Source organism: Trachypithecus francoisi, unplaced genomic scaffold (assembly GCF_009764315.1).
Source record: "Trachypithecus francoisi isolate TF-2019V2 unplaced genomic scaffold, Tfra_2.0 Lachesis_group10, whole genome shotgun sequence".
Lineage (NCBI taxonomy): Eukaryota > Metazoa > Chordata > Mammalia > Primates > Cercopithecidae > Trachypithecus > Trachypithecus francoisi.
The window spans coordinates 14,515,770-14,535,202 of NW_022681455.1; the positions used below are offsets into that span (position 1 = coordinate 14,515,770).

Below are 19,433 nucleotides of genomic sequence, written 5' to 3' on the forward strand. Positions count from 1 at the left end.
CCCAGGGACCCTGTTTCTCCACTCTAAGCCAGCTCTGACTAAGAGGAAGCCATATATCTCTAAGAATATTCCTGTCTTGTGTCTTACTCAGTAACATTAACAGAGGGAAATGAGGTTATGTGAACTTCCCATGGATATTTTGATGGCAGTGACTCAGCTGATACAAAGGATTCCCTGTGAAGCAAATCCGCATACATGGAGCGTCAAGTTTATTCTAGTGATTCCCCTAGGTTTCACCAGCTCAGGAAAGAGGAAAGCGCATCCTGAGAGACAGTGTATGGTTATACGCAGATGGCCAAAACACAGGGTAGGAAATGACCCCAGAAAATGAAACAGTGCAAAAATCTTCCACTGCAAATGGTTTAGGTATGGATTATTTAATTATTTATTTTTAATGTTTATATATTTAGGGAGTACAAGTGCGGATTTCTTTCAGGCATATTGCATAGACGTGAAGTCTGGGCTTTTAGTGAACTCATGACCTGAATAGAGAACATGGTACCCAATGGGCAACTTTCCAATTGTCAAGCCCCTCCCACCTTCCCATCTTCTGTAGACTCCAATGTCTATTATTCCACTCACTGTGTATGTCCATGTGTACTCATTGTTTAGCTCTCACTTATAAGTGAGAACATGTGGTATTTGACTTTCTGTTTCTGAGTTATTTTGCTTAGGACAATGGCCTCTGGTTCTATCATGTTGGTGCAAAAGACATGATTTTGTTCTTTTCCATGGATGGATAAGTATTCCATGGTGAATAGTCTATCCCATTTCCTTTATCCAGTCCTCCACTGATGAACACTTTGGTTACTTCCATGTCTTTGCTATTGTGAACAGTGTTGTGATAAACATTTGAGTACAGACATCTTTTTGATATGATGACTTCTTTCTCTTTGGGTGTATCCCCAGTAGTGAGATTGGGTGAAATAGTAGTTTTGTTTTTAGTTCTTTGAGAAATCTAGGTGTGGAATATTTTAATGACTGAGTCAATTCTGATGCCAATAACTTCTTTATTTTTTTTACTTTCCATATATATGACTATTGCTTGGCAGTCAGTGGGCTAGGTTCAAAACCTACCTTATCTTCAAAATCCTCTAGAGCAGAAAATGGATTAGTAATAGGAAGACAAACTCAAAGCAAAATAGTTTAGATTCACTCAGAACTTAGCAAATGTGAAAATTATTACCTAAGAAATTTTATAGTTCTAGAAGAAACTTCTACACACTTCCACACACACACACACACACACGGACACACACACACACACCCACCATTAGATTTTCACTTTTCAGGAGGTGTTCATCACAGTCCCCAGAGAAAATATCTAACCTTAACATGAAAAACACCCAAGTCTTTTCCTTAAATAAAAATACCTTTCAGATTGGCACAGGACCCATGTTCTTGTTTTGGTTCTTAAGGTAGAACCAGTTTTGTTCTCCTCCCAGAAATATAAGGGGAGTGTGAGTCCCTAAGGGGTCAGGTGGAGTCGTGGTGGTAGCTGAATTGGAGGAAGGGAGAACACATGTCTTTGGAATTGATCTGTAGACTCTCTCTGCCTTTGGAAACACCTGAGACAGAATCCTTGCTATCAGCTCTTCAGTCCTTCTTCAGTTGCCATATGTTTTTATATTCATCTTTTCTCCTCTAATTTTTTATTCATATCCCAGAGTGATGAACCAATGTTTTTAAAATATAAGATATCCAATAAATGTTTCACGTGTGGATGGATTGTTCTTTTTCACTTCTAGGCTTCGAATGATTACTTGGTGCTCTCTCTCAAAAGATACTGATATGCAGGCAGTTCAGATATGCCAGCCACAGGAATGACTTCTACTCCATTAACAGCCTGAGAATTATATGCTATAGTGGGTTATGAAATCTGAAGTTACTTACCTAAAAAAAAAGAAAAAAATGTGTATTGGGATCAAATTGAGATAGGCAGAAGGGAAAACTTTAATTACTGGATCTGCCTTGACATCACAGAAGTATTCTAAACATCTCTCACGTCACTTCTTTATTTCTTATTTTTTTGTTATTGGTGGTCAGTGAGGGTGAAGATAACTCACACACAAAAGAGGGGAAAAGGCTTTTAAAAAGACAATTAGAAGCCAGGCACGGTGGCTCATGCCTGTAATCCCAGCACTTTGGGAGGCCGAGGTGAGTGGATCCCCTGAGGTCAGGAGTTTGAGACCAGTCTGGCCCATATGGCAAAACCTTGTCTCTACAAAAAACACAAAAATTAGCCAGGCATGGTGGCATGGGTCTGTAGTCACAGCCACTAGGGAGGCTGAGGCAGGAGAGTCACTTGAACTGGGAGGCGGAAGTTGCAGTGAGCTGAAATTGGGCCACTACACTCCACCTTGGACAACAGAATGAGACTCTGTCTCAAAAAATAAACAGACAATTAGAAACTTAGAGGAGTGTGGCCATGATGCAACTCTCTTGACCTGCCCCCTTCTTCCAGAAAGTCACCAGCTTTTGTTTTCATCAGTAACTGGTAGCAACAGGTCCCTTGTTACAAACATAAATTGTGGATAAAGAGCTGGTAACAGAGGTACCATAACTCCTCTGCATCTGATAAAATAAAGGGGGACCTGCCTTCCTCGACAGGAAAGTTCCCAGTAACAAAAGTAAAAGAAGAAAAAATATTTACTTCAATGCTCGTCCCCTTCTCCCTCCCACTTTCTCACCTTGAAAACAACCTATTGAAAATGTTCACAGGAGGGAGGTTGTGCTCAGTTTTTGGAAGAACGCAGCACCTAAGTATTCATTCCACAATGACTTGAGCTGACAATATCAGTAAATATGTTGTACTCAAACAACATTGTTCAAGGTGGAATATAAATAAAGCCTCAGCTCTTGAGAGATAAGGCAAAGGAAGCACAGGCTGCTCATCTGAATCTTCATATGGCTGGCCAGGAACAAACCAAAGACTTATTTGGCCAAAGTATGGTTTTTCTACCTCAACAAACATTCAGTTACATGCGGAATAGACTCCAGAGCATTTCAGAGAGATAGAGTATAGTGACCATGGTATTAGCCTTGCAGAGGCAGACCCTGGGTTACTGATAAGCCAGAGGGCTTGTGTAACATCTCTGTAACCTACCTGTGTCCAAAATCAACAGTAAGGACTTATCTGTAGTCTTCTCAGATGTTCCTAACCTTTTTTTTGTGTGCCCTAGAACTACTTCATCCCTTCCAACACAATGACAGCACTCCAAAGGAGAATGCCACAGCCTTTGTAAGTCTTTCTGACAAAGGATGTATTGTCATTACTGGATCTCCTCTTCTTCCACACAAAGTGGTATCCAGCTTTTACTGTTCTGAACAAATCATTTGGCAAAGCATTTCATAAGTTTATTTGCATGAGGATAGCATGGGTTGTTTTGAACTACTGGTGAGAGACGAGTTTGATCTGATTATCCAGAGGCTGCAAGACCAGTGCTCCTGGGCTTTGCTGTGTGAAATACCTGTGAGTGCAGAATGCAGGATAAATCTTTTGAGACCATTGGATCTACCGTGCTCATGAAACTTATCTAAGAAAATCCTTGTAAGACACAAAAACAGAGAAAGAGGATTGAAAGACCTGGCCGAGATCTTAATCCTTCATGTTGATTGCAATGTGAGTTGATTTAACAGCAGGTAGACAGCTTCTATCACATTCTTTCCCTTTAGAGTCAAGCTTTCATATAGTTCAGGGGGTGCCAAGCTAGGGCCCAAGAGCAAACTATGGCCTGTTGCCTCTTTTTTATATAGCCTGAGTCAAGAATGATTTTTACATCTTTAAATAGCTGAGGAAAAAGTCAAAAGAAGAGTTATATTTTGTAACATGTGAAAATTATACAAAATTTACATTTTAGTGTCCACAAGTGAAGTTTTGTGGAAGCACAGCCACACCATATTGTCTATATCGGCTTTTCAGCTATACCAACAGAGCTGAGTAGTTGCAACAGAGACCATGTGGCCTGCAAAGCAAAACAATAAATAAGATAAAAAATGTCTATTGGTCTTTTACCAAAAAAAAGTTTACTGACCCCTGATAAAGTTCAAGTTCATTCTTAAATTCAGCCTTGCTAATGAAATAGACCTGAAATCTTGCTAAAATGCAAGGATTAATTTTAGAGAATTATGATGTAAACTATTGGGAAATGAGCCACGAATTATTATCAAATAGGACAAAAACTTAATTTTTATTAAAATGGAAAATATTTTATAAAATTTATTTTAAAAATACAATTATATAAAGTAGAAACCATCACAGGACATGTGGTATAAAACAGACCTGACCTAGCCGGGTGCGGTGACTCACGCCTATAATCCCAATACTTGGGGAGGTGGAGGTGGGTGGATCATGAGGTCAAGAGATAGAGACCAGTGTGGTCAACATGGTGAAAACCCGTCTCTACTAAAAATACAAAAATCAGTTGGGTGTGGCGGCAGGTGCCTGTAGTCCCAGCTACTTGGGAGGCTGAGGCAGGAGAATCGCTTGAACCTGGGAGGCGGAAGTTGCAGTGAGCTGAGATCATGCCAATGCACTCCAGCCTGATGACAGAGCAAGACTCCGTCTCAGAAAACAAAAACAAAAAGCAACAACAACCACAAACAAATGAAAAAGCCTGACCTGCCTATTAGTCAGGGAAATGCAAATTAAAACACAATAAGATACTGTTTCATGCCTCCAAAATTGTCAAAAAATTTTAAAAGTCTGATAATATGAAGGGTTGTGAGGGTGCGGAAGAATATGCACAGGCAATATGTGTACTTGCACAATCACTTTGGAAAGCAGCTTGGCGATTTCCAATAAAATGGTAGATGGGTTTAATAAGATGTCTTAATGATTCCACCCCAGGTTTATAGCCTATTCTAAAGCAATTCTAGCACCTATGCAAGAGGAAACATGTAGAAAGATGTTCTATGCAACAACAACACAGTAGGTTGTACTTTCTGCTCCCCTGTGGCTGGGTGGAGCCCTGTGACTAGTTCTGGTCATTTGAGTTGTGAGCAGAAGTGACACATGTGTCAGGAGCATCTATAAGGCCAATGTAAAACTCTTCTGAGTTATAATAAGCCACAGGTTAAATAGAAATTGCAATGGAAAATACTTTGAATTAAATAATAATACTGCATATCAAAGCTTACCATTATACTACAAATACTTATCATTACACTATCAAATACTACACATCAGAGTGTTAGCCATGCTTAGAAGGGAATTTATAGCTTCAAATGCATATTTAGAAAAGAAGAAACACTGAAAAAAATCAATAAACTTTGAATCTTAGCTTGGGTTCCCCAGAAGCAGACCTTGAGCCAAGGATTCAAGGGCGAACAGTTTAATTGGGAGTGAATTCATTAGCTTGGGCTGCCACAACAAATATCACAGGCTAGGTGGCTTAAACAACAGAAATTTTTTTTCCTCACAGTTCTTGAGGCTGAAATCTGAGATCAAGGAGTCAGCAGGTTTGGTTTCTTCTGAGGCCCCTGCCCTTGGCTTGCAGATGTCTGTGTTCTCCCTGTGTCTGCCCATGGGATTCCCTCTGTGTGTGTCTGCGTCCTAATCTCTTCTTATAAGGACACCAGTCATAGTGGATTAGGGTGCACTTTCATGATCTCATTTTAATTTCATCACCTCTTTCAAGCTGTATCTCCAAATAAAGCCACACTCTTAGGTACCTTGACTTCAGACTCGAACAAATAAATTTAGGGGCTTCATATGTTGAATTTGAGGGGCTCACAATTCAGTCCCTCACAGGGAAATAGACAAGTAGGAACAGGTAGGAAGTGAGATATGAAGGGAAGACAGATAACTAATAAAGGGTGTGTTATGAAGGCAGTCATCACAGCAGGAGATTGGAGCTTGATTGCATTAATTACCAAGAAGAACTCTAGAAAACTAAGTAAAATATGCTTCAGAATTATCCCAGCCGAAGGGCAAGAAGGGCATTTACACCCTGACAGCCTTTGGTCTTTAGTTAAAGGTTTCCTCCAGAGGCTGTTAGTTCCCACGCACCTCCAGCCCACTATGGCCATAGGCTGAGTAAGTTCAGGCAGCCCGGGGATGGCCCTCGGACAAAGATGCAGGTCCCGGCCCTTAGAGGTCTGGGAGTGCACAGGCCTGATGAGAGATCCCAGGACAAACGAATGGAGCCTCGATCATGTCAGTTAAGCAGCCCTCTCCAGACATTACCAAAGGAGTGGCAAAACAAATCCAAAGAGAAAGCAATCATTATCACTAATCCAAATGTATAAGCAGACAAGGTTCTCAAAACCACAGGCAGATTCCTTAAAATACTAATAAAAGTGAAAAATTGCTGTCAAGATTGGTCAGTTAAACTAGAGACAAATGAACTAGTGACAAACCATGTCAGGAATTTTAAAACAGGGCATCATTAAGGATCATGCAGACATGAGATCATTAAGAGAAGAAAAAAAAAGGGTGAATACCAATTTCACTCCTAGTTATATACTCAAAAGAATTGAAAACAGGCACTCAAACCAATACATGTACATGTGTGTTCATGGCAGCCCTATTTATAATTTACAAACATCAAAGGGTGAAACAGCACAAATGTTCATCAACAGATAGATAACAAATTGTGGTATATCCATGCAACAGAAGATTGTTCAGATAGAACAAGAAATAAATTACCAAAACGTGTTACAATATGGAAAAACTTTAAAAAATATTACACTAAGCGAATGGAGCCAGACACATATAAATCCATTTAAATAAAATAACCGAAACAGGTAAATGTACAGAGACAGGAAGTCGATTGTTGTTTGTGAAGGCTCAGGAGAGGGAAATGGAGAGTGGTTAATGGGGATGCGTTTCCTTTTGGGGGGGATGGAAATATTTAGGAACTAGATACAGATGTGATTGTACAACACTGTGAAAGTACAAAATGCCATTTAATTGTTCACTTTAAAATGATTTGGTTTATGTTATGTGAATTTTACCTCAATAAAAAAGAGAGAGAAACAGTGAGAAAAAGAGGAGAAACACCTGGCAGTTATACACTGCCAGCCATGTGCTAGGTCTACACTGCCGTTAAAGATGGACTAGTTTTAATATTTTGATGAGCTCAGGCCGGGCATGGTGGCTCACATCTGTAATCCCAGCACTTTGGACTTTGGGAGGCCAAGGTCGGCGGATCACCTGAGGTCAGGAGTGTGAGACCAGCCTGACCAACATGGCAAAACCCGGTCTCTACTAAAAATACAAAAATTAGGCCGGGCATGGTGGCTCATGCCTGGAATCTTAGCACTTTGGGAGGCCGAGGGAGGTGAATTGCCTGAGTTCAGGAGTTCAAGACCAGCCTGGGCAACCCGGTGAAACCCCATCTCTATTAAAATACAAAAAAATTAGCCTAGTTTGGCAGCATTTGCATGTAGTCCCAGCTATTCAGGAGGCTGAGGCAGGAAGCTTGAACCCAGGAAGCGGAGGTTTCAGTGAGCCAAGATTGCCCCATTGCACTCCAGCCTGGGCAACAGAATGAGATTCTGTCTCCAAAAAGAAAAAAAAAAAATTAGCTGGGCTTGGTGGTGAGCGCCTGTAATCCCAGCTACTTGGGAGGCAGGAGAATTGCTTGAACCTGTGAGATGATGGAGGTTGCAGCGAGCCGAGATTGTGCCACTGCACTCCAGACTGGGCAACAGAGTGAGACTCTCTCTCTCTCTCTCTCTCTCTCTATATATATATGTATGTATATTTTGATGAGCTCATTAAATACATTCACAATTGTTTCATAAGGTAGGGATTAATAACACTCACTTTTACAGAAAAGGAGTTCATGGAAAAGAATCTGATTGTTTCTCTGTTTTGTTGTCACTTTGTGTTTTGCTGAGATAATCCAAAGAGTTCCTTCAACAAGCAGAACCCAAGGAAACATGGGTGAGGTTACTTTAAGGCTTGGAGACTTCTCAACTAAAGGAAGTGGGCCAGGGAAGGGCTAGGTGCTCTGACATTCCAAATATAGTCTGCTTGGCCACTGAGGAAGAGAGATTTGTTGCTAGCAACAAGTACTTAGAACGTGTGTGATTTGGCATGTCTCGAACTGTGAAGTAGATGCAATGCAGGCAAAAAATTGATGATGCTACGGGGAGGGGCTGTGTAGGGTGTTAATCGCCATCTGCAGTGCCTGGAGGTGGGGTGGGGAGAAGTGAAGAATCTCTTCCTTTTTAATCGATTTTCAAGATGGGAAAATCATATTGCAACCCACAGGCATTTGGAAACAATTTGTGCCGAAGACAGAAAGTACACCTAACGTTAAGCTGAAAAAACTGGACGCTCCCAGCAAACTCACTTTGCAGATTCCTGGATGTCAGAAGAAAATGCCAGAGGATTTCACTTGGCATTGACCCCTTACTACTTCCAGCCACTTACCCTGGACAGTAGAAAGAAGGAACAGAAAGCAGAGTAGCTTAAGAGGAGTAAGTACCAATGGCTGTGGGACTTCAAATCACCACCTAAGATTACTTCTTTGATTTCTGAAAAAGTAGGTCAAAGGAATACATCAGGTGAGATGTGAATGGGGAAATGGGGGTGGGGGAGGAAGAGTTAAGCCTGATTCACCACCCTATAGGCATGTGGTGAAGCAAATTCTTTGGCACTGTTTATAATTCACCTTAGAAGGCACGCTTGTGAAATCTTTAAGAATCATGAATGTTGTCCCCGGAAGTAGTAGGTACATCTTGGTAAGTAGGTAAAGATTCAAGCCCAGATCTTGAATCTTTACTTTAATTCTGCCTGGGACAAAATTACAGTATGAATGTTCAGTTGAAAGTGCAAATTAGCATAGAATCATTGGTCCAAAAGTTGAAAAGGCTTTTGACTAAATCCTAGAAGAAAGATGAATGTAAAGTTACAGATGGAAAACCTTAGACTCACATTTTATTTCTTAAAACTCTAAAACTCTGAGCTTTTATCCTTATTCAACCATCAAATTGATCAGCACTTCCTGTTGAGTTAAACTCTGAATTGAGGGTCTTTTTGCCCTTGCCTACCTTCATTCAGGCCTGTGATATTTCTTTTCCTTTTTTGTAACTTTTTTTTTATTGTGGTAAAATACACGTAAAATTAATATTTTAAACATTTTTAAGTGTACAATTCAGTGCATTTAGTACATGTGCAATGTCGTATGACTATCCCCACTTCCTTTATAGTTCTAGAGAAACAGAATGTTAAGGATGAAGTCCAGGTGCTGTGGTTCACGCCTGTAATCCCATCATTTTGGGAGGCCAAGGTAGGACGATCGCCTGAGCCCAGGAGTTTGAAAGCAGCCTGGGTAACATAGTGAGACCTCATCGCTACAAAAAAAAAACTAGCTAGGCATAGGGTAGTGTGTCTGTGGTCCTAGCTACTCAGAAGGCTAAAGTGAGAAAATTGCTCGAGCCCAGGCAGCTGAAGCTGCAGTGAGCTGCGATAGCACCACTGCACTATAGCCTGGGCAATAGAATGAGACCCTGTCTCAAAAAATTAAGTTAAATTAAATTAAAAAGAAAAAAAAGGAATGTTAACGATGGGTTTTCTGAATTGGTTCTGCGGTTTCTGGAATTGGCTCTCTAATCTGATTAGATTTAAAGATGCTTATGACTTTATTTTTAGTAGTAATGAGAGCACTGGTAGTCCATGGCATGATCTTACAATAGAGATATGTAAAATACCACCATTGGGTACTCCTTAGCAACCTCTTACAAGAAGCAAGGAGCTGGGGGTGGTTGTGGGGGGCTGTGTATATACTTACGAACAATTTTTTTTGGCAAACTAACAAGTATAATGAGATTGGCTGGTTGATCCAAATGTCACTGGACAAAGTGGGGAAAGAAAAGGATGAGCTCAGGGATTTGAATCTTCAGTTTAAGCCCCATGTACAAAACCTGAAATCTTCTATGTGTGCCCTGAAATATCGTTATTGCTTTTAGCAGCAGGGCTATGATTGCTAAAAATCAAACACAGAATCTTATCCTGAGACTGGCTGAATTACTGCACAGGTTAAACTCTCAGCCTCACAGGAGTCTAACGTTGAAGTGAGGAAGATATGCACTTTGATAGTTGGAATGGGGATATGTGGGAAGACCTGATGAAACTGGGGAAATCGAGCCCCTGGAATCTGATAAATATTTGCCAGTGGAAGAGGCCTCTCTATCCTTTGTGGAAGCCACCTTCCCACTCCCAGTGGTAGTGGCCTCTTCAGCCCCTCACCTCTCATCTGATGGGATTAAACTTGCATTGTCCTAGAAAACTGTAATGACCTCCTCTGTAGTAGATGACATGCTAGACAATGATTCTTCTCAAGACCCATTTCTATCACCCCTCTTTGCTTCTAGACCCATAACTTGATTCAAGTCCTAGTAGGCTCCTAAAGGTAAGGTACAAAATGTAATTCACAAGGAAGTGTACTACAGTTCAAAAGAACTACTGGAATTTTCTAATTTATACAGATAGAAATCTGGGAAACGTGTGGGAGTGGATATTGAGGGTGTGGGATAATGGCAGGAGGAATATAAAGTTGGATTAGGTGGAATTCATTGATGTGGACTCACTAAGCCGAGATTCTGTACTTAACATTACAGCTTAGGCAGTTAGAAAGGGCTCTAATTGTGCTATACTTTAGTTTGCTTGTTTCCTCCAAATCCCGTGTTGAAATTTGATTCCCAATGTTGGAGGTGGGGAACAGTAGGAGGTGTTGGTTCAGGGGGCAGATCTCTCAGGAATGACTTGGTGCCATTCTTGCAAGAGTGAGTGAATTCTTGCTCTATTTGTTCCCACAAGAGCTGGTTGTTTCAGAGAGCCCAGTACCTCCCTCCCTACCACCTTCCTTTCTTGCCATGTGATCTCTGCACACACCAGCTCCCCTTCACCTTTTGCCATGAGTGGAAGCAGCCTGTGGCCCTCACTAGATGCAGATGCTGGCATCATGCTTCTTGTACAGCTTGCAGAACCATGAGCCAAAGAAGCCTGTTTTCTTTATAAAGTATCCAGCCTTAAATATTCCTTCATAGCAACACAAAGGGACTAAATTTGGTTGGTTGGCTGAAACATGGACCAAAAGGTGGGCAATATTGAGTGAGTTCAAAATGCTAGAACTGCCCTAGTTTAATATAGAGGAAGAGATTCAAAGGCTTAGGGAGATTGAAATGTTAGAGTGGATTTGTCATTTAGTATCTTCCCCCTCACCCAGGGAGAGTCCAGAAGAGATATTTTTCACCACAATTGTGAGACATAAATTTGTGAGGGAATCCCTGGTATCCTTGAAAAACTCCGTGATCACTCTTCTCTGTAGGTGAGACTTTACAGTGGGATCTGCAGTCACTGAACTGGGAAACCTAAATGCAATGGAGTGATTGGATCCTAGGGTGGCAGGAGCCATGTGGCAGCTCTTAACCACCAAAGGCAAAGTGAGTGTGGTTACCTTAAGGGACAGTAGAGTCAAAGCAGCAATCAGAATAGCCTGGCTTCCAGACCGATGGCATTAGCTAGTTGATCATGATGTTTTCAGAAGTGAAGCAGATAGAAAGCCTACTAAACTGTTAATTTATCTGTGTAAACAGCAATGTTCAAGTGAGCAAAAGTCTATCTTGAATCATAAAAGTAGGGAATCATGGCACCTAAATGAATTCCCAGCCTTAAGCCAGTTTACAGAGCCAGAACCCCTTGAATGAAAAGGAAACTAGGTCCGCTTGATGAAGGACCCTGGTACACTGCCAATAATTTTACTGTTACTTTTTCCCCAAGCCTCCCCAAAGGGACCTACAGCCTTTTACCAGGGTAAGTGTGCCTTGAGGAAAAGGAAATAATCAGATCTTTTGGGTACTACCAGACAAAGGCTCTGAACTGACATGGAATCTAGGAGACAGAGACCATCATTTGGTCCACTAGCCAGAGTAGGGGCTTATGGAGGTGAGATGACTCACGGAGTTTTAGCTCAGGTCTGTGTCCTATTGACCCAGCGGGTCTCAGAAGCCATTCTGTGGTTATTTCCCCAGTTCTGGAATGCATAATTGGAGTAGATATACTCAGCAGCAGGCAGAATCCCCATATGGGTTACCTAATCTGTGGGATAAGGACTATTATGGTGGGAAAGGCCAAGAGGAAGCCACTAGAACTGCCCTTATATAGGAAAATAGTAAGCCAAAGGCAATACTGCATCCCTGAAGGGATTTCAGAGATTAGTGACAGCATCGGAAGATTTGAAAAATGCAAGGGTGGTGATTTCCACCACGTTCCCATTCATCTTGCCTATTTGACCTATGTAAAAGACGGTTGGATCTTGCAGAATGACAGTGAATTATCATAAGCTTAACCAGGTGGTGACTCCCCTTGGCAGCTGCTGTACCAGATGTGGTTTCATTGCTTGAGCAAATTAGCATATTCTCTGAAACCTGATATGCAACTATTGATTTGACGAATGTCTTTTTCTTCATATCTGTCAATAAAGACTACCAACAGCAGTTTTCTTTCACTGCAAGGCCAGCAATACACCTTTACTGCTCTATCTCAGGGTTATGCTAACACTCTCCAGCACTGTATTATAATCTAATTCATGGGAGTCTCAATCACTTTCACAAGGTATTACATTCGTCCATGTGATTAATGGCATTATGTTGATTGGACCTAGTGAGCAAGAAGCAGTAACTACTTTAGACCTATTGGTAAGAAATTTGCCTGTAAGAAGGTGGGAAATAAATCCAACAAACTTCAGGGGCCCTCTCGTTAGTGAAAGTTTTAGGCATCCAATGTTGTGAAGCTTATTGAGATATCCCTTCTAAGGGAAGGCTAAGTTGTTCCATCTGGCCCCTCTTACAACCAAAAGAGAAGCACAATGCCTACTGGGCTTCTTCAGATTTTGGAGGCAACATATTCTTCATTTGGGTGTGTTACTGTGATCAAAAAGCTGCTAATATTGAGTGGGTCCCAGAACAAGAGAAGACTCTGTAACAGGCCAGGCTGCTATACAAACTGCTCTGCCGCTTGGGCCATAAGATCCAGCAGGGCCAAGCAATGGTGCTTAGAGTATCAGTGGCACATAGGGATGCTATTTGAAGCCTTCGTCAGGCATCTATGGGTGAACCGCAATGCAGGCCTTTGGATTTGGGAGCAAAGCCCTGCCAATCTCCACAGATAACTACTCTCCTTTTGAGAAACAGCTTTTGGCCTGCTGCTGAGCCTTAGTAAAGACTAAATGTTTAACTATGGGTTACCGTGTTACCATGCAACCTGAGCTGCCCATCATGAACTGGGTGTTTTCTTACCCAGCAAGTTATAACGTCAGTTGTGCATAGAAGCACTCCATCATCAAATGGAAGTGATTCGACTTTGACTGATTGGGACTGAGCAGGCCCTGCAGGCACAAGTGAGTTACATGAAGAAGTGATGCAGATGCTCATGGTTCCCACTCCTGCTACACTGCCTTATCTCTCCCAGTCTCATGAGGAGTTTCCTATGATCAGTGACAGAGGAAGAGAAGACTCAGGCTTGGTTTACAGATGGTTGTGCACAACATGCAGGCAGCTGCAGCACTACCGCCCCTTTCTGGGACATCTCTGAAGGATGGTGGTGAAAGCAATTCCTTCCAGTGGGCAGAACTTTGAGTAGTGCACCTTGTTGTTCACTTTGCTTGGAAAGAGAAATGGGTTGACATTTGTTTATCCTCATTTATGAGCTGTGATCAGTAGTCTGCCTAGATGGTCAGGGACGTAGAAAGAGCTCCACTGGAAAATTGGTGACAAAGAAATTTGGGGAAGAGATATGTAGGTAGACCTCTCTGAATGGGAAAAAAAATCAACATAATTGTGTCCCATGTGAATGTTTGCCAAAAGGTGACCTCAGTAGAAGAGGATTTTAATAGTCAAGTGGACAGAATCACCAACTCTGTGGATACTAGTTAGCCTCTTTCCCCAGCCATCCCTGTCATCGCCCAGTGGGTTCATGAACAAAGCGGCCATTGTGGCAGGGATGAAGATTATGCCTTGGCCCAGCAACATGGACTTCCCACTCACCAGTGCTGACCTGGCTATGGCCACTGCCGAGTGCCTGATTTGCCAGCCTCAGAGAACAGTGCTGAGCCCCTAATATGGCAACATTCCCCAGATGATCAACCAGCTACCTGTTTGCAGGTTGATTACATCGGACCACTTCTATCACAGAAGGGACAGCATCTCGTCCTTAGTGAAATAGACACTTACTCTGGATATGAATTTGCCTTCCTTGCCTGCAGTGCTTCTGCCAAAACCATGATTCATGAACTCACAGAATGCCTTATCCACCCTCATGGTATTCCACACAGCATTACTTTTGACCAAAGAACTCCACAGCAAATGAAGTGTGGCAGTGGGCTCATGCTCATAGAATTCACTGGTCTTACCATATTCCCCATCATCCTGAAGCAGCTGGCTTGATAGAATAGTGAAATGGACTTTTGAAGATTCAGTCTAGTGCCAGCTAAGTGTCACTACCTTGCAGGGTTAGGTCAAGGTTCTCTATAAGACTGTATATGCTCTGAATCAGCATTTAATCTATGATGCTGTTTCTCCTGTAACCAGAAACTCACAGGTCCAGGAATCAAGGGGTTGAAATGGGGTTCTACCACTCACTATTACTCCTGGTTACCCACTAGTAAATTTTGCTTTTTGTTCCCATGACTTCATGCTCTGCTGGCCCACAGGTCTTTGTTCTAGACGGAAGAATACTTCCACAGGGAGACACAGCAATGCTTCCACTGAACTGGAAGTCAAGACTGCCATGAAACCACTTTGGACTCCTCATTCCTCTAAATCAACAGACAAAGAAAGGAGTTACTGTGCTGGTTATGGTGACTGACTCTGACACCAAGGGGAAATTGGATTACTACTCCACAACAGAGAGAAGGAAGAGTATTTCTGGACTACAGGAGATCCCTTAGGGCACCTCTTAATATTACCAAGCCCTATGATTAAGGCCAATGGAAAACTGTAACAACCCAAGCCAGGAAGGACATTAGCTCAGACTCTTTAGAAATGAAGATTTGTGACCATCTGAGGCGCTTGTTGAAGGCAAGGGAAATACAGAATGGGTAGTAGAAGAAAGAGGTTATAATCACCAGCTATGACAACATGACAAGTTACAGAAATGAGGATTGTAATTGCTGAGTGTTCCCCCATTTTTGTTGTGTGTGTGTGCACGTGCAATGCTGTTTCTATTATGAGGACCCTAAATCCCAGGCCATGAGTTTCATTTCAGAAGCAGCAGTGAAAAACAGTCTTATAATACTACAATCCCTCAAATACTTCGCTCACCTTCCAGGAAACTTGTGAAATATTTTTACTAGGAGACAAAAATTATTTTTTCATCATTGAATATCACACTGGTGACAGATGAAAGGAAATACTAGTAGAGGAGAAATATTAAATACCTGGGAAAATGATTAGCCTACAAAACAATAAAACATACACATTGAAACAAGATTCAGTTTATACTGTCCACTTAATTGAAAAAGACCCTAACACTTAAGTTGCTGGTTGGGTTGTGTAAAATTTTTGGAAGCAATCAAAATTGATTAGCTTCTTTGATACAATGTTAAATGTTTATTAAAAATCACAAAAACACTTACATCACTGATAACATTGTTCAGCCAGTGACCACCAGAAATATACACACGCCAAGCTGGGTTTAATGCTTACAAGGAACCACAGAGTTGCTCATTCGGAGCTTAGAAAGGACTTGTGATAGGATTTTGGCTCATATTAGGTGTTTAGGGGGAAGATTTAAGGAAGTGGGGCTTGGCTTTGTTCTGGATTGGATGCTCTCAGGAAGTGAGAGTAATTCTATGAATAAATCTAATCTAAGAGGCGAAAAAACTAGAGCAAGGCTAAAGCTTAAAATGGGTAAGGAAGCTGTGGCAGTCATTCATTTATCCAATATAGGAAGATGCTTGGGTCATTTTTGTGGTTTGTGCATTTGTCTGGATTCAGACATGATTGTGGAGTGGTCTTTTTCTTGTCCTGATCCTTTGTGGCCTCAGAGTGGCCTTGTCTGATGTTAGAGTTCTGTGAAATTGTTTGTGTTCAGCAGGAGAACACATGGGCTAGCTGTGAGGGCCAGGCCTGCTCCTAATGTCAAAGGCTGCTTTTCTCTTCCTCACCTTTCAACCCCAACACTGTGTGTATTCGTCTACTTGCGCTACCATAACAAAATGCCACAGACTGGGAGGCTTAAACAACAGACGTTTATTTTCTCACAGTTCTAGGGGCTGTTAAGTCCAAGACCAAGGCATTGCGGATTTGATTTCTCCTGAGGCCTTTTCCTTGGTTTGCAGATGGCCACTTTCTCTCTGTGTCTTCAAGTGACCTTTCTTCTGTGTACACGGAGGAAGAGAGAGAGCTCTGCTTTCTCCTTCTCTTTTTATAAGAACACCAGTCATAAGGATTTAGGCTGCACCCTTCTGACCTCATTTAACCTGAATTATCTCTCTAACATCCCTATCTCCAAATACAGGGGGTTAACACTTCAATGTATGAATTTTGGCACAATTCGGTTCACAGTACTATGCATCGGTCCAGATTTCTGGAGAGATCTTTCACAGAAGGTTAAAAAGAATGCACGTGTTGATGGTGGTATTATCTTCCATAGTAAAACTTAGAAATAGGCAAATATTTAACAAAGCAGAATGGACAAAGCAGGTGAAGGCTCAGTGAACAAATGGGCTTAGGGGTACTCAAATGGTAGTAGGGTGGTGGGTTAATTGGTAACTGTTTTAATTGTTTTTTTTTTTTTTTTATGTTGTTATAATACTGCTTTTGCAGCAATCATCATGCAAATACTTATGGGAAAGTTGATAAAGAGACTTAAACTTTTTCTCCCCTTGGAGTAAGTGAAAGCTAGCAAGTGCTCTGACAGCATGTTTTAGTGTACTTCTGTGGGAAACAATCAGAAGGGGGACCAACAGGGCTCTGAAAGCGGGGAGGGACTCCACTGCAGCAGGAGCATCAGCAAAGGGCCAGAAAAGGACAGCTTGGGAAAAACCTGGCAAGCACCCCACTTTCCTGATTTAGCCTACTGTGGGCTCTGCGGTATAGCCTGTGATGACCCAAATCATTTCCCGGATTCTGCCTTCAGAACTGAGCTGAGCCCCTGTGTGGTGCTGCTGCAGTGCCCCCAAACAGATGGAAGGAAGCATCATTGAAGAAATAATCCCCCATGGTGGCCCCCTCCCCGCCCCCGATGGAACTCGCACTCCATTAGAGCAAACATTCCCAGAGGCATAAGATGATGAATGAGAGATGCTTTTGTCTGGTTTTGTTACTGCCTTCATAACTATTCTTTTAGTTTTTTTCTGTTTACCTGGAAGAATTGCCCTCAACTTACGTAACAGGTGGAATAGACCCTTGATTTAGACTGTAGGTCTTGAAGTGCTCAGGAGCCCTAAGCATGTGGCCCATACCCATTTTAGGACAGATGGTTATGGCGGAGCACATACTGCAACCTTCACTGGCAAAGCAGAGTCCAATGCTACTATCTGGGCCAAATCTATTTATAGGATCGAGTCTCCAATCTCTCATAACAACTGATTTCCCCTAATCTTTATGGTGAGCCTAAGTGCCGGCACAGCCCCATAACCCCGAGCCACTCAGACCTCCCCGCAATGCTGTCCTCCCACCCCACTCTGTCACGCGGGGTCCTCTGGAGGTTAAAAGAATTTATTTTGAAATGAAATGGCAAATGGAAAAAGCTCTTATTTTCATCTGGGAAAAACCTCATGAAACATTTTTCTCTTGATTAGTGTTCATAACAGCAGCCTGGAATGCTTTCTGCAACCAATTTGTAGATGTTCTTATAAAACAGATCTCTCTTCTTGATCCGATTTTCCCCCCTGCACATTTGTTCTGCTCAAACCTTTCAGCACATTTGTTAACTTGAGTGACATCTAAAAAAATCGCCACACCATTAATGTGGAGTCATCCAATCCATGGGGCTGTGCATCACTCCTTTAATTGGGATGGCTTGGTTCCCTCCCAGATATTCCCTCTCAGCCGATACCATTGTGTTTTAAAACTTTGGATAATTATAGCTCTGTAAACGTAGAGGAGATTTGTTGGCTCCAGCCGGCTCCTGCTCCTAATGTAATAGCTTCATTGTTTAGTAATCGCTCTATTCACAAAGCAAAGGGTTCCGTGTCAGCAAAGACATCTATTCAAAGCACCTTCCCTGTGCTGGATAAACACTGGCAGAAGCGGTCTACTAGGCAAACCAAAACACTCACAGAGGACTTGGCCACGGGGCTGTTCTTCCCTTCTCAAATGGGACCGTTCATCAGAAATGTCTTCACCTTTTTTTCGTGACCGACCAATCAGCCTGCAGGCAGAGGCTTTTGCTTGGCTGGTGAAATCCTCGATAAACGCTAACAAAAAACTTTGTGGGAAAATTTTGTGGGAAACTCTGTGCAGAGCAGAGATGAGGCGAAGGGGCTGAGCTGAGATGCCAACCGGTGGGGAGTGGTCCACACATGCTCTCCCCAAGGAGGACAGGGGAAAGATAAATGTCCCTAAGCTGTTTCCTAGAAAAAAATCCAGAACAATTTCTGGGAGTGCTGTGGGAGAGAGTCAACAGTGGCCACACAATGTAGGAAGAGGTAACGAGGTTCTTAGATTCTTTTGAGAACGTTCGCTGGAGTTTAGACCCTGAGTTTTCTAACCAGTGGGAGCCCAGTGAACGTGAGAGCCCAGATTTCTCTGGCTCTTGCGTACACCCACTAATCCAGGAGCACGCACTCTCGGAAAATTCATCCCTCCTGTGCTGGTGTTTCTGAAACTCCCTGGGAAATCTACTTAGAGGGTAAAGAACTTGAGCCAAGCATAACTGATTTGCACTTACATTCACGGCGAACCTAAGAGCCTAGCACTACCCTGAAAGCTCTCAGCAAACCACGCAGTCTACACATGCTGCTTTGCAACCTCCTCATTTCTCCTCGATCTGGTCCTGACCCTGCAGGCCTCAGGAGGGCAAGCCAGGATCTTGGGAGGGGGCAGAGGTGAACAAGAGAAAAAGCAGAGGGAGATTTTAAAAATAATCGCCGTAAGCGGTGTAAGTATAGAATATCCCATGTGTGTATAAATATATATTATATAGGTATATCATACGTATAGATATACCTATATAATATATATTTACATGTGTATGTGTGTGCTGCATATATGTATTAAAGGGATGGCAGCTTTGGCATAAAGATTGTTTAGAGGTGAAAATATTTAAAATCTTATCTGAACTTTCCTTATCTGACTAACAAAGAGTCTTTCAAAAATACAGGCTGCTGTTAACCCTGCTTTCAGGGGGTTTCCTGCAAATTCCAGGAAGTGGACACATTACCCCTTCCCATTAGCACAAAGAAAAACTCACAGCACCTTACACATTTTCCCATTGAATCCGTAAATTCCTGCTACTCCCTTTTTTGTTATATTGG

The 19,433-nt window shown here is 42.1% G+C and overlaps 1 long non-coding RNA gene across 2 annotated transcripts in view; it reads left to right on the forward strand.

Annotated features, from left to right (window-relative positions):
* Nucleotides 1-8,190: 8,190 nt before the first annotated feature.
* The window catches only part of LOC117086753, a 74,442-nt gene continuing 63,199 nt past the window's right edge, over nucleotides 8,191-19,433 (forward strand). For both annotated transcript variants that reach the window (XR_004438562.1, XR_004438563.1), the window contains exon 1: nucleotides 8,191-8,517. This is a non-coding gene — a long non-coding RNA (uncharacterized LOC117086753). The remainder of the gene's footprint in view (nucleotides 8,518-19,433) is intronic.